The 15983-nt window shown below is 45.4% G+C and overlaps 1 protein-coding gene across 1 annotated transcript in view; it reads right to left on the reverse strand.

The window, feature by feature from the left end:
* The window catches only part of DRD2 (dopamine receptor D2), a 93266-nt gene extending 78638 nt beyond the window's left edge, over nt 1-14628 (reverse strand). Inside the window, exon 1 of the mRNA XM_006890788.1 lies at nt 14544-14628. The gene's annotated coding sequence lies outside the window, so the exon portion shown is untranslated. The remainder of the gene's footprint in view (nt 1-14543) is intronic.
* Nucleotides 14629-15983: the final 1355 nt, after the last annotated feature.

Consider the following 15983-nt stretch of genomic DNA (forward strand, 5'->3'; position numbering starts at 1 on the left):
CCTTGGCTTGGGTTGTTGGTACATATATCTGAATGATAGTGGTATTCACTGGACTTCCTTGTATGCAAATGGATGTTAACCTGTCACTCACAATATTGTACTTCAAGATGGATCTAGCAATGACTTTTTTAACTATGAAATCAACTCCATTTTTCCTCACCCTTTATCATATCATCATCCGACTCAAAATGCCCCATGCCAGTCCATCTCATCTCACCAATGCCTAGTATGTCAATATTTACATGTTCCATTTCTTCCTTAACAATATCTAATTTTCCTACATTCATGGTTCTCACATTCCATAGGGATCAAATTATCTACATTTTTGAAAAGACATTTTAGAAAATATCATCAATCAGAACAAAGCCAGGGACCAACTGTGGAACAGACTATCAATTGCTTGTATGGAAGGTCAATCTGAAGCTGAGAAAAAATGAAAATAAATTCATGAGAGCCAAACTATGTTTCATCTGAATTTTGAGACCATCTCCACAACAAATTTGATGCACTGGATACCAATGACCAGGGGCGCTGTAGGGTGATATTAAGGGCATCATATATGAAGAAAATGAAAGGCTATGGAAAAGATAAATGAAACAAAGAAAAGATCAGGTGGGAATTAGAAGAGGTTCCACCATTTGCTCTAGAAGTAGAGAAACTGAAATGAAAAGCAGAAATAAATACATAAGAGGGTAAACAGAAACGTCAAAGGTGAAATGAGAAGGCAAAGCAAAGCATTATAACAAAATTTGCAAAGATCTGGAATTAGAAAACCAAAAGAAGAGAACACGCTCAACATTTATCAAACTAAAAGAATTGAAGGGAAAAAAAAATTCAAGCCTTTAGAGTTTCAATAATGAAAGATTACATGAGCAAAATACAGAATGGCACAGGAAGAGTCAGAAGAAGAAATACACAATCACTGTACCAAAAATAATTGACTGATACTCAAATGTGCCAAAGAGAATGAAAACAGCACAGACAAGGACAGAGTTCAGGTGTGTTGTTCATAGGGTCTCTATGAGTCATACTCAGTTTGATAGCACAGAACCACCACCACCATCATTTCAGGAGGGTACATATGATAAAAAAACTGATGATATGAAAGGGATAATTCCACGATGAACTGTCAGAATTTGCAAAAGCCAAGACTCCAGAATAAATAAAATACCAACCGAAATGTTTCAATAAATAGATGCAGAGCTCAAGATGACGACTTACCTGAGGACAGTTCTTTGGCCAACTGACTGAAAGAGTATATATGTGCGTGCTTATACCAAAGAGACATGGCCCAAAAGAATTAATATATTATCCAAAATATCATTAATGATATACACAAGTAAAAACTTGCTGAAGATATTAAAAAACAGTTTCAGCCACATACTGGAAGGCAACTGCAGAAATCCAAGTGAGATTCATAAAAGGATGTGGTATGAAGAGCAATGATGTCAATCTGGAGACTAAGGTGCACTTAGTCCAGGCCATGGTCTTCCCAATTACTTGCTATTCATCAGAAATCTGGACAATGACTAGGTATGATAGAAGGAGAATTGATGTCTTTGAGCCGTGGTGCTGGAGAAGAATATTAAATATACTATGGTCTGCTAGGAGAACAAACAGGTTTATCCTAGAGAGGGTGAAACCAGGCTACTCCTTGGAGGCAAGGATTCTAAAGCTTTGCCTGACAATTTTGGGCATGTTGCAAGGAGGCACCAGTCCTTGGAGAGAGACATCTTGCTTGTGAGGGCGGAGGAACAGTACAAGAGAGGAAGAACCTTCATGAGATGGATTGATTCAGCGACTGGGAGAATTGTGGTGAGTATGTTGGGGACAATGAGGTTGGCACAGGATAGAGCAGGGTTCAGAGCTGTTGTACATAGGGTCGCTATGAGTTACAAACAACTTAACAGCACTTGACAACAACAACATGAAGTATAGCATTGCTGATGTCAGGTGGATCTTGGCTGTAACAGAAACTATCAGAAAGAAGCTTCCTTATGTGCTGACTACACAAGACAATAGCCTGATACAGTAAATTATGTACAAAATTAGAACATTAAATTGTGCTTATGCAGAACCTATGCATAGATCAAAAAAACAGTCATTTTAATAGAACAAGGGGATACTACATGGTTTAAATCAGGAAAGCTGTGCATCAGAGTTGCATCCTTTTATCAGCCTTATTCAATCTGAAAGTGCTAGGCAAGTAATCCAAGAAGCTGCACTACATGAAAAAGAATGCTATACCACAATTAGAGCAAGACTCGCTGAGTGTGATGCACAGATGATGCAACCTTTCTTGCTGAAAATCAAGAAGACTCAAAGCACTTACTGATGAAGACCAAAGACTGGAGCCTCCAGTATCAACTACACTTCAACATAAAGGAAACAAAATTCCTCACAGCTAGACCCTAACCAGCTTCATGGAATGGAGGAAAGACTGAAATTGTTAAGCATTTCATTTTATTTGGGGCAATCAAGGCCATGGAAGCAGCAGTCAAGAAATTAAATGACACACTGGGCAAATTTTCTGCAAAGGATTTTGTTTAAAGTGCTAAAGAACAAAGAAGGGAGCTCTGATGGCCTAGTGCTAAGGAGCTATGCTGCCAATCCAAAGGCAATTCAAAGGCACATGGTTCGACCAGCTGCCCCATGGAAGAAAGATGGGCAGTCAACCCCTATGTGATTTACTGCCTCTGAAAATTCACTGGAGGGACAAATGACTCGATAGCATATAACAACAACAACAAAGAGGGAAAATGTCTCTTTGAGGACTAAAGTGCATTTGACCCAAGCTGTGATATTTTCAGTCACCTCAAATGCATGTGAAAGTCAGACAAAAGGAAAGAAGACTCAAGATGAAGTGATGCCTTTGAGCTGTGTTGTTGGGAAGAATATTGCATATATCATGGACAGCCAAGAGAACACAAATCTGTCCAGGAAGTACAGTCAAAATATTCCTTGGTGTGAGGATGGCAAGACTTTGTTCCACATTCCTTGGTCCAAGAAGATCCAATGGAAGGACATAATGTTTGGTAGAGAGTCAGTAACAAAGGATTGTCACAGAGGCTGCAGCAATGCGTTCAACACAGAAATGATTAGGAAGACGGCACAGCATAGCGCTGTGTCATTCTGTTACACGGAGGGATAGAAACAGCTCACAGGTACCTATGAAGAACAACAGTCAAGTCTTTAGTGCTGTTTTGGGTGCTATTATAATGGGGATTATAATAGGTTGTAAGGGGAAAAAGTATGAAACATTTTCTTTGTTCTTTATGATCTAGTAAAAGAAGAAGAAATATCCACTTGATCAATTTTAATATAACAAAATGTGTGTAAATGATTCAATGGGGGGAACCCCCATATGATTTATAAACTTTCACTCAAAAAAAATAAACACATACATAATTGAAAAGTTAGCATTAAACCTCAAGACGGCATTATAAGAAAGGAGCACAAGATATGTTACCAGGCTGTATGTATGTATGCAGCTCTAGCAATTCTTAGCTCTGTGACTTGAATGGATTTTTCTTAACCTCCTTGAGCCTCTGTGAACAATTCTGCAAATGGAGGTTATATTACCTACCTTAGTGGGTTTTAAAGATCAACAGAGAATGTGTACATGTGTATGTCTTACAAATATGAGAGTATTATTGCCTTGTGGGCTTTGAAAATTAAAGAGAATTTATAGTGTGTTACAACTATTACCGTTGCTCCATTGGGGAATAAGATGATTATTAAAAATACTGAAACATGCATGCTGATTGGCTATGATTCCTATGCCTAGAATATATTTTGCACAAATGTCTCTTCTTTAAGTCCCACTCTAACCACCCATTTAATAACATAAACTTCCTTCTCCTTACATTCCTCAATATTCCTGATCACCCTCACCCTGATCTAATTTTCCTTTCCTCTAGTATTTGTTCTATTTTAATATATAATTCATTTAAAATTTGGGATTGTTGTCATTGAGAAGACATACAGCAAGATAGAAATTCAACAGTTTGTATACGGACATTTCAATGGCGTTGATGACATTCTCTGAGCCTTGTGAACAGTCTCAACCTTCTTTTCTAAATTGTTTCTCCTCTATTAACATAAACTCACTGTCCTCTAAGGTTCCTATCTAATCTTTCCAGTTGCTGTCATAAATTTGAGGGAGCTCTGCTGGTGGAGTTGTAGGACACTGCACTGTTAACCCAAAGGTCAAGCCTCTCTGACTGTTCAAACACACCAGTTGCTCCAAGGGAGAAAAAATAGACAAATCTCCTCTACTGGGATTTAGTGCCTAGGAATCCCAGTGGATTCCAGTGGAGGGTTGGCTTCAAGTTAATTCTGAGTGGATGGAAATGAGTGAGATTTTTTAGCTATAAATTTGATCCCATATAGATCGTTCTGAAAAGACATAATGCCCAGAGAAGACCTTGTTTTGTTTAAGGTTCAAAAACTACCTTAAGACGAGAGTTTTAGGGATTCATCCAGCTTCCACAATGCCACAAAGTCTGGAGAAATTATTTCTGTATTTTTCTCCTTTTGATCAGAAGTCTTAGTTCAATAATGGTAGCTGGCATGATCTAGTTCTTCCAGTCTCTTGGCAAAAGAGGAAGATGTTCAAAGGGGCAATTAACCACCAATTCTATACTCTCCTCCTATTTTTAACAAGCCTTCCTCCTCTGTTGCTCCAGGTGAATGAAGACCAACTGTTGGGCCAGTAATTAACTTTATATATTTATTATTTATCATCGTTCTCCCTTCCATAAATGTAATTTAAGGGAGGAGGGAGATAGATGTTGTTGCTGCTGCTGTTCACTGGTGTATTTTTAACCAAAGTGAGCACTCAGTTCACAGTAGATGCTCAGTTAATATTTATTCAATAAAAGGATAAGAGAAAGAAACACATGTTGAGGGGGGTCCCAAAGACATTCAAGAAAAAGTGAGTATATGAAGGCAGAACAGAGAAACCTGCAGCCCAGTTTGGAAAGACAACAGCTCAGAGAGAACATGATTATAGATGCAACAGAACATGAGTGCTTTGAAAACCCAGGCTAACAGAACCAGGGACACCCCTTAAGTTCACCAGCGGAAGTCCATCTTGGTAACTCCATGTCATCCCAGAAGATAAGTGTGAATCCCTTCCTTGAGAATTATTTCACAGTGACTATCAGTCCCTTATCGTTGTATAACAAATCATCCCAAACCTTATCAGCTTAAAACAATACACATTCATTATCCCACAGTCTCTGTGGGTCAGGAATTCAACCAACTTAGTTGATTAGTTCCAGCTCAAGGTCTCTCAAAAGGTTACAGTTAAGATAAGCATTTGCAAACTTGCCCAGGGTTAGTTGGAGGATTTGCTTCCGAGCTGATTCACTCACATTGCTGTTGGCAGCAGGCCTCAATTCTTCACCACTTTCAATAGGCTGCTTGAATATCCTCATGATAGGGCACCTGGCTTTCCGCAGGGCAAGTGATCCGAAAGGGGGAAGCTGTGATACCTTTCATGGCCTGTCCTTATAAGTGATACTCTGTCGTGGAGGCATTAGCTTACAGGCACACACAGGAGAGTCAGGGAATACTGAGGGTCATATAATTAAAGGAGGACTGAGGATGTTTAGAGAGAAGCAATCCCTCTGTCCAACCTTCAAAGCAGCCTGGCAGGACGGTAGACTGTGGTGCCAACAGTCATCCAGGGAGATCCCAGGAAATCCAGCTCAAGGAAGATGCTCATGGATTCCCTCTGAGGCCCTGCTTATGAATCAGGGTGACAGCTTCTGCCTAGCGATACGCTTTTCTTATTGGGCCTGCCACAAATGAATGAAAGTGCTGAAGTAGCTCAAGGTCCCAGAAAGCTATAACCATATCATCCAAGCTAGATGCTCTAGGAACAGAACACCTGTGTGTCCTTGGAGATCTAGTGCTGTCACTAAGCAGGAAAGCCTTTTACTTGGCCAGGAATAAGTATGTCCATTAAGAAAGACTCTCTCCCAAGCATGCATTCATAGACAAAGAGAAAGGCCAAAGAGGGTGAGAAGATTCTTGAATGGAAATGTCTAAGGGCTCAAAATTAATATGCTCCATCTGCCTCTCCCAGGCAGGACTACACCACATCCCAAAAACAGGTGGTGTTTGACTTTGCAATTAATAACCCCAAACTGTAGAGAATACACATTTCAGTCAGTGTTGAGTGTTCATTCCCCAAAGTGTGATGTTCTCTGGCCTTCTCTAACTGGAAGGAACAAAAAGGAAACACTCTCTCTTTGTGTCCCTGTGTATGCCCTCTTGAGTTTTCATTTGTAACAGAGTGACTTGTTCCAGAATGCACCTCACCATGTGACAATGGGTAATGGGGGGCATAGCTCAATGACACTTAATTTTATAAGACATAATTAATGGGGATGATCGTATGAAACACAATGTGTATGAAGGATAGCGTGAAACACAATGTACATGAACTCTGTAAGCAAACCAATATAAAATAAAAAAAAAAAAAGAAAGAAACCTCTAACATGAGGAAGAACTCCAGGAAGATAACAAGGGGTCTGTGAAAGCCAGCAGCTGCAGACTAGTGCCTCTCCCTGGCTTATGTGTGGTGGGATGGGAATTTAACTGCACCCTCTTTGAGCTGTGGTGATGGAGAATAATATTGAATATACCATGGATTGCTAGGAGAACAGGTTCCTCCTAGACAAAGTGAGACCAGGTTGCTTCTTGGAGGCAAGGATTCTGAAGCTTCATCTGACATACTTTGGACATGCTGCAAGGTGGGACCAGTCTTTAGAGAATGATGACATGCTTGGGAGGGTGGAGGGACAGTGCAGGAAAGGATGAGATGGATTGATTCAGTGATTGGGGAAATGGGGGTAGGTGTGTTGGAGACAATAAGATTGGCACAGGATAGAGCAGGGTTTAGGGCTGTTGTACATAGGGTCACTATGAGTCGCAGGCGACTCAACGACACAAACAAGAATCCATTCCAGGAGAGGACAAGCAATTGAAACACTTTCACTCAGGGTGAGAGACTGCTTCTGACAGAAATAGTAGCTTGACTTGTGAAAGTTTTAGGAATATGTTTCATTTTAGAGATATAAAATCAGAAGAGGAAAGTCAGCCCAGTGCATAGTAAGGAGTAAGTTGGTAAGTATGGGAGCTCTGCTAGCGCATAGTTAGGTCGCAGGACCTTACATCTTAATCCAAAGGTGGTGCTTCTATGGCAGTTTAAATTCATCAGCAGCTCTGAGGGAGAAAATCGGCAATCTCTCCTCCCCTCACCCTGAGTGATTTATAGTCTCGGAAAACTCACTGGAGAGCCTGCTGCAAGCTGGTTCCAACTCAATGGTAATGAGAAAGAAACTCAACTAAGACCTTTGGTAGTTGTCACTAAGTGCATTCTGACTCGGAGTGCCCCCATTTGGCACAGAAGACCTGCCCCGTGGGGTCTTCCACACTGTAATCTTTGACCATGGCTTCTCTCCCAAAGACTTCAGAGTAGATTCAACAACAAGTTGAATCCAACAACAAGTTCAAACATAACAATTGTGAGGATGACTTAGCACTGGGAAATGTTCTGTTCTGTTGCACTCAGGTTGCTCAGAGAACTGACTGCACAGCACTCAATTTTATAACAAAATTAGAAGGTGAGTTAGCACAAAAGAACCTCAGTGAAAAATACCCCTCCTCCGAGAGTCTTTATAATAACAATAAGAATTATTATCATTAACACTTTACGGAGTGTTATTCCTGCCAGTGACTCTTCCAAAAATGTCTTATATCTATCACTTTAATTAATTTGTTCAACTCAATGACAGGGAGCTCTGGTGGCCTAGTGGCAAGAAGCTGTGCTGCAATCCTGAAGGCTTGCAGTTCAAATCCACCAGCTGCTCCACAGGAGAAGGATGGGCAATCTCCTCCCATGCAATGAACTGATTCTGAAAACCCATCAAGGGTCAGCTATAGGTCAGATACAACTTGATGGTACACAACAACAACAAAAACCTCAATTAAGTAGGTATTGATATCTTCATTTATAAATAAGAAACACGAGGTAATAGAGGTTAACCAGCTTTGCTCAAGGTAAGTGTTAAAGTCAGGATTCAAATTCTGGCAGACAAGCTCTAGAGCTCAGACTTGGCTACCATGCTATGTAACTCTGGAAAAACTTAAACAAAGGATCCAAATGTAGTTACTTGTCATTCCCAAAATTTAGGATGAAGTTCAACAAAACAGCCTGGAAGTGTTACAGGTTTTTTATGGAAAGAACACCATAACCCAGTCATTTTGGTGGAACCTTTAGTGCTGTCAGAGCTTTGAAATTACAGCAGCATCTGAAGAATTGTCTTTCTCTTACATGGAAAGAGTGATGTGCAGGTTAAGTGACATGCCCAGAGGCACCAAGTCTTTCCTTTCTCGGTCCTCCAGGTGGACATCAATCAAACTAGTCCTTCCGGGCAGGTCTCCTGAGCCATGACTAACAGGGACCCAGCCCATGATGTCCATTGGTCTCAGAGCTTTCATCCTGAAGTAGTAACACTGACGGGCTCAATGTTGGCACACATTTGGGGTTAACCCTTCGGACAGTCCACTCAGCTCAAGGGGATGTGTATGAGAGAGGGATGAAAATCAGTTTCTGACCAGCTCCGTTCCCAACCCACAGACATTTCCAGTCCACACCTCCTCCCTTATGCCCTACTTCCCCAAGTTCATTGAAGTGCCTTTTCTCTGTCCTCACCCTTCTCCTCTGCTCTCAGTGCTGCTGAGGTTCACTCTCAATGTACTTCCTCCAGGCAGGCCCAGGGCCAGGCACAGAAGACACCTTCTTAGATGTTCCTTGTGTTGGAATGAATTATGTCTCCCTTCCCTCCCTCCTTCGAAATATGTACTGAAGTTTTAGCTCCTCCACGCATCTGTAGGTCCCATTTAGGGCTCTGGCGCTGTAGTCCACAGGCAGTTGTGCTACTAACTTGCAGAGATGTGCTGTGAATCCACCAACCACCCAGAAGAAAGTGGTGCAGTTTCCTCTCTTGTGCTTTTTAGCCTCCCAACACTCACTGGAAGGTCAGCCATGAGTCCATTCTGCCTCCTCAGCAATGTCTGGTGAGAATTTGGACATGGGGGGTTTTCATGCCAGAGAAGTATAGACTCCAAACCCAGTCACTTCTGCCTTATCAAAAGAACAGACTAGACACACTGACATACACACCGGGAAGACAGGTGCCCAGGTGTCAAACACCCCAACACCTCGCCTGGAGTATTATTTTTGTTGTGGTAGCACTGAGCAACTATGACAGGGAGATCTGGTGGCCTAGAGATAAGAAGCTATGTTGCAATCCTGAAGGCACATGGTTCAAGTCCTACTGGCTGCTCCATGGGAGAATGATGGGCAATCTCCTCTCATGCAATTAACTGCCTCTGAAAACTTGCCGGACAGTCAGCTATTGTCAGTCCTGACTCGACAGCACACAATAGCAACAATAACAACAAGCAACTGAAACAGACCTCAGATTTAATGTCAAGAAGTCATTTCATCTCCCAGTCTCTCTCTCTATCTCTCCTCTTCTTTCTTTCCTGGCATCTGCAGAGCTTCAGTTTATTAAAGAAAGTCCCTTCTTATCCTTACCCACCTCAATTTCTTATTCTTTCTGACACAGGTGCAGGCCAGAGGGAAATGTTAACAACTCTTAAGAACTTAAGTTTCCACACATTATTTGTCATACGACTTGTTCCAAATCACTTCACTTTCTCCCACTGTAAAATAAGTGCTTGTTTATTGAGTTGTTGGAGGACAGGGGCTTGCGATGAAAAATACACGGGAGGTGCTCCTCCAGTGCCCTGCACACAGCAAGTGCTCAATATATGCCGGCTGCTTCTGTGATTGGGCCGGCAATGGGGAGACAGTAGAGCCAGACCACTTGTCAAATGCAGTTCTTGTAAAGCAGCCTGGGAGTGAGCCACTTTCCCAGACTGAGGGTTCCCAGGGAATTGCTAGTGATGTTGCTGCCTGGGGTAACAGGAAGGAGGAGGAGGCAATTATACAGCGTGTAACAAAAATAATTTCATTTCTAATGCCTTTCCCCTGCTGGGCCACTTAGAACCCAAACAATAACAACAAGGCGGGGGTGGAAACGAGAAGGGCAGGCACATTGTGAAGAAGCAAGATGAGGAATGGTCGGCCCAGGACTCACTCGAGACATCTGCAGGGTCCTGTCGCTGGGCCTGCAGCTGCCCTTCTGTTCCCAGCTGCAGCGCCCTGGACAGGGGGCCTGCCCAGACCAGCTACAGTCTTCTGAAGATGGCTCCTAGATCTGCCTGGCCTCACCTATCATCCTGCATCACTCAGAAGGCTCCAGGGAAAGCCGGGGTCCTGCCTCCCTGCTTCTCATCCCTCAAGATGGAAAGAATTTTCCTGGCTTCTCCCAGACAAACGGAAAGTAGCTGCAGGTACCATCTGATGAAAATAAACTGCGCAAACATTAAGTACACTAAGTTGAGCCTACACATCAATTGCTTTCAGAGGCTCCAGAAAGTCAGCTCCCACTCCAATGCACTGATCTATCCTTTTCAAACCCCAGGATCTCAGAGTTAGGGACATTGCTGCAGCACAGCTTCATCCACGTAGGGGTGGGGGCATTCCACAGGCCCAAATACATCATCGCTGGCTCCTCCCCACACAGTGGAGCCTGGAAGGGCCTGGGCATCTCAGCAGAGAAATAGTTCCCTGGTCTCCCAGGGAGAGAAAAGCGAGACTCCACCTTCCCAGGGACATCCTGGCTACCTAAGGTATTGACTTAACTCACTGATCTGAGGTGCAAGAGACAAGAAGATAGCACGCAGTCCTAAAGGGTGAGTTTCTCTCCTTGATCTGGACTCAAACAGAAGCAAACCCAGAAGCAAACCAAGAGGCTCAATCTTGTAGTTTTACTTCTCCACCCACATGTACTGACACTATAATCAAGCTATTTTCCAAGCCTGTGCATTTAAATAATATGATTCTATTGTCCAAAAAAATCTTCAATTACTTTGCTGATGGGGGCAGGTGAGAAGCAGGGGTGTGTTAATGATGGATTCCAACACTATTAGTTAGAGTAATTAGAAAGGCTGGAGATAATGAATAGCAGTCTACCAGCCAGAATTGGTAAATGAGCAACTTGCGAACTTTTAGTGGCTCCATTTAGCATCCTGGAGAGTTGGTGTGCTTATACAGAACTCCAAAGCCAAATTCTACACTCTCCAGTCCTATTTGGAGGAGGGGCAACAAAAGGCAGCTTGTCTAAACAGCAGGCTACCTACAGGGAAGGATGTCTGCTGAGAAGTTCAACCAAGCTGAGCCCTTCCTGCTGCCTGTGATTCCCCAGCATCTCCTTTATACAAGATGTTCCCTGCTAAGCACAGCTCCTGGTGGGAATGCAGAACTTATGGCCGTTCAAATCCAATCCTGGTGCCCTGGAACTAGAATGCACCGCTGGGGCCCTGGATCAAAAAAGCTTACATCATTTCTTTTTGGTAGAACATGCATGACAGAAAAGAAGCCGCCACATTTTGGGACCAGTGGAACAGCTGTCCTGTTTGGGGTCAGGGACATTCAGGATGACCTCTGAAACATCCAGATAATCCTGTAAAGTATGTCCTAGAGGCAATGCAACAGAATGGGCAGCCAACCAAAGTTATTTCCCAAACCTCAAAATTTAAGTTGTCTGCTAATACAGATACCCAACTCGAGAAATATTTCAGACATAGCCTGAGGTCTTGGCATTCCTAAACACCAGCTCTGATTCTACTAGCCCTTCCAGGGTATCGCTGCACCTTCAGTATTGATGATTCATTGGTATAAGCCACAAGGGAGGAAGAACAGAGTAGTGGGGGGCAGATCAGAGAATCTGAGGTCCTAGAAGGGATAAGATTGGCTCATCATAAGTATTTTCATATCCCCTTTCTTTCTCTCAAGTATATACACAGAAATACAGAGTGATACCTTTACACATTGTCTTCTTCTTCTACACTAAAATCTAACTTTCACTTGCAGAAGGAATAAAGGTGACTTTTCCCTAGAATCCACCGGCCTTTCTTCCTAATACTTGTTTACTCAGAGAACACTGACCTCAGACCAGTCTGGCTTCAGCGGGTCAATCCTAGAAGTAGGCAAGGTCATAGTTCCGATGAGACTCTGATCTCCCCTTTGCTTCCCACGGAATAACAGGAGGAACAGATGGGTTTATCTCAAGTTCAAATTCTCCCCCACCATTCTCAAGACTATAATTGCATGTTCTAGAGAGAAACAGCCCAGCCTTGCAGGTGAGGGTAGATGACTGACAAACCCACAAGCAATATCCCTGGCCTATCCACCCTGGCAGGCTTCCTAACTTATAGGAAGCACACGAGTCAAATCAATACAGTCAATGTGTCACTGCCAGCAGGGCACGATGGCGACCAGCCTTGGGGAATGTGACGTGCTACCAGGCTGAACTAATCACTCCTTGGCATTTCGGGGGCAGCTGGGTTAGCAGATACACAGCACATGCATGGACAAAAGACAGTCATTCAGAAGAGGAAGGTAGATGGAACAGTTAGCATTTAAGCAAAACAACCTGAAGCCACGTTGGCAATTCTTAAAGAGATCAAAAACATCTGTTTTGGAAAGAAGAGCAGTCTAGGAGGATTTAGGGGGAGGGAAGGAACTGGGTTCTGTCCTTCATTATAGCAAAGAGAGTGAATCTAGTGGTGCGCCTTTTCTCAACAGTTTCACGTTGAACGGAACTGAATCCGCAGAACTGCACAAGCAGGGGGCCGAGTAAAACCTTTGAGATGCACCTTGAGTCAGACAGACTGAACTTTCCAGAGAGTGGATTCCTCAATCCACTGTACGTGCAAATCACCCAGAAATCTTACTGATAATAGAAATTCCTAGGCCTCAGCTTGAAATTCGCCTCCCATAGATTTGAGCAATAACTAGACCCAAATATTTTTATAAGCTTCCCAGGTGATTCAGATACAGGGAATTCATAAAAAGGAAGGAACAAAATAAATGTTAAAAAAAAAACAACCCACAACCTTTAGCCACCTCTTCAACAAATCAGAACAGCCCCACTTTCCAAGCACCTCTAATCCTCAGGTTGTGCAAGGAAGACCCCACAACTCAAAAATGTTCTTCAAGAGACTGAGGCTGGGGTTACCATGGCCACCATTTGACTTTAGGTCAACCAACCCTTTCCCCAATCCGAAGTCTGAGTTCAGTGTTAGAGCATCAAAACTTCTGGGGAAATAAATGCACCAAGAATGCTGCACTCCAGGTAGAAAAGTCAAAGGCAGGGCGGGGGTGGGGCTGCATGCTGCAAAGCAGCTCGCTGATTATCTTCAAATTGGTCACAGTCACTGCTGCCTCTCTCTCTCTCTGCCCACCCTCATCAAACAGCATCAACAGAGAGAAAGAGGAGAGGAATGACTTTTCTTTTTTTCAAGTGGTCCAAGTGCTGCAAGATGAATCAGGAATAAGCACTAGCATTTGCGTCGGTGGAGGAAGGCAGAAGGGGAGAAGCAAGGTTAAACTGAAAGGTTGACAGCCCCACACAAACCCAGAAATGACGACGGCATCTGGAAGAGAATCTAGGCAGGGCCCACAAAGTGCCTTGCTGTTTCCTCAATCTTCGCAGACCCCAGCCCAACAAACATCGAGGCCTCAGGGAGGGCGAAAGTGATTCACTCAGACAGCTTCCCTGTAGTACAGAGCTAAGGGCCTGTCCCCACGGAGCTGCCGTGCTGTGACCTGTGTTCATGGCGAAGCCTGCTGTGTAGACGTACACACACACACACTCTTACCTCTTGAAAGGGAACTGCTTACGGACTGTCCGCCTAGACAGGATGGGGACGCTCTCTGTCTGGAGCTTAGAGTTGCCGCTTGTCGCCCTACACCATTCTATCCGGGCTCTTTAAGAGCTGGAAGGTCACTCTGCACTGTACTGCCTCCACTGTCACTCCCAGCCCCCAGGACAAAAGGAGCTGAATGAAACCCAGTTTCCCTCTCAAATGGACAAACAAGTGGGAAGAACAAAGTGTTAGGACCAAGGACAGCGGACACGCAACGCAGTGGGTACTTGGAGCTACAGCCAGCCTTTCCCGTTCTTAGCTTCTGCCCTTAGAGACACAGAAGTCTCAGTTCACACTGAGTTGTCAAGAACAACTCTTCCCTCCTCCCCAACTGCAGGTGGTCAGAAACTCAAGGCTGCCCAGAGGTGCCGGGCTCGGGTGCCAGCCAGCTCTGGGCGCCCTTTGGGGAGGCTGCCCCGGCCGCGCCCGCAAGTCCCCAGGAGAGAGTCCCGCCCAAGCGCGAAGGCTGCACCAAGCAGACAGGTGAAGGCTGGGTCGGGGCCAGGGGGCCCTTGGGAACGGGGAACGGCCAGACTGAGAGTCTGATCGCCTGCGGGGCGCTCCCCGAAGACAACACCGGAGTGACCAGACCAACTTCCAGTCCCAGCAGTACGCCCTCGGAGTGCCTGCCTCCTCTCCGACGCCCCAGCCCTGCCGCCTTTTCGCCCCATCCCTCTGGCGCTTACCTTCAAGCCATAAGGCGCCCGGGGGCAGAGACGGCGCCTGCTGCTCGAGGCTTCCAGCTCCGGCCGCATCCACGCGCGGCCGCCTCTCTCCTCTGTGCGTCCCGGCTCCGAGCGCCCGGCCACCTGGCCCCGCCGCGCTGTCAGAGCCCCGGCGGGCAGCTGCTCAGCGGGCTCTGGCCGGCGGGGAGCAGGGGCTGGCCGCGGCGGCGCGGGGACGAGGCGCGGGGGCGGCGAGGTGACGCGGGAGGCGACCGGCTCCTGCGCTGAGGCTGGACAGCTCCGCGGGCGCGGGGAGCTCCCTGAGCACGGGAGGGGGCGGGGCCGGCGGGCCACGAGGCGCCCCAGGCTCCACCCTGGGCCAGGCCCCGCCCCCGCCCCGCCCCACTGCGCGCCTGGATTCCTGGATCCCTGGATCCCCGGATCTCTGAGTTTGGGGCAAGTCAGAGCCAGTGTGGGACTGCTCACTATGCGCCCCTTACACACACATACACGCGCGCGCGCGCGCACACACACACACACACACACACACTGAGTCTAAAGCTTTGAATCCGCACAGCAGCCAGGGTCAAACGTCCTCCCTCCTATACTGCCTGTTCTTGGTTACCACTGCAGAAGTAGAGGGCACATATGAGGGAGGCACTGTCCAACTAATCAGTCAAGTGTTGTGAGATGCATGGCATGGCGATGAGAAGAGCTGGAGGGGTCCAGCCCCTTTCACTGACCTGTGGCATTGAAGTTGTTACAGTTGACTCAGTTTGCTCACTCTTTTGGAGGAAAGACCTGCTTGCAGTTGACCTGGGGTGGAAATTCCAGAGGATTCCTATGGGGTCCCAGATCATCTTTGGCTTCAGGTGGAGGTATGTGAGAGAAGTGGGTGGCGACTGATTCCTGGCTAGCCTCTGCTCCAGGCTCATAGAGAGCCATCCCCCCCTCCTCTTCCCTTTGCTCCTTTGCTTTCTTTACTTCTTCCACAGTTGACTGTTCCTGCTTTTGCTGGGCTTTTAGATTTCATTCAGAGAACTCAACCAATGCTAAGATGCCTGGTGTACCAGAGTAGGGTAGTCTTGTCGCTGACTGAAGATCGCTAGGTCTTTCTTCTGAAGCACCTCAGAATGAACTCAAACTTCCAATCTTCCTGTTAACACAGAGGCCTGTTAACCATTTGCATAATCCAGAGACTCCAGGAAACAGAGGGAGGGTTACAAATAGACTCCTGTTTCAAGGTTCTTCCAGTCAGAGTAGAGACCTACAGGGATTGCCCTTAAGAGAACACAGAGCACTAGAGGCTTAAATAAGTATGCAAGGAAAGGGGGAGGGGGTGGAGAGGGAGGAGACATCACCTGTCCAGAGAACGTGGCAGAGTGCTGCAGGCAGAGAGGATAATATGAACAAAGGCCTCACCACTTAGTAGAGTCAGTCTCCCATGCTAGGCCTCAGAGA

This window comes from Elephantulus edwardii, unplaced genomic scaffold, assembly GCF_000299155.1.
Source record: "Elephantulus edwardii isolate Elephantulus edwardi_28Jun2011 unplaced genomic scaffold, EleEdw1.0 scaffold00093, whole genome shotgun sequence".
Taxonomy (NCBI): domain Eukaryota; kingdom Metazoa; phylum Chordata; class Mammalia; order Macroscelidea; family Macroscelididae; genus Elephantulus; species Elephantulus edwardii.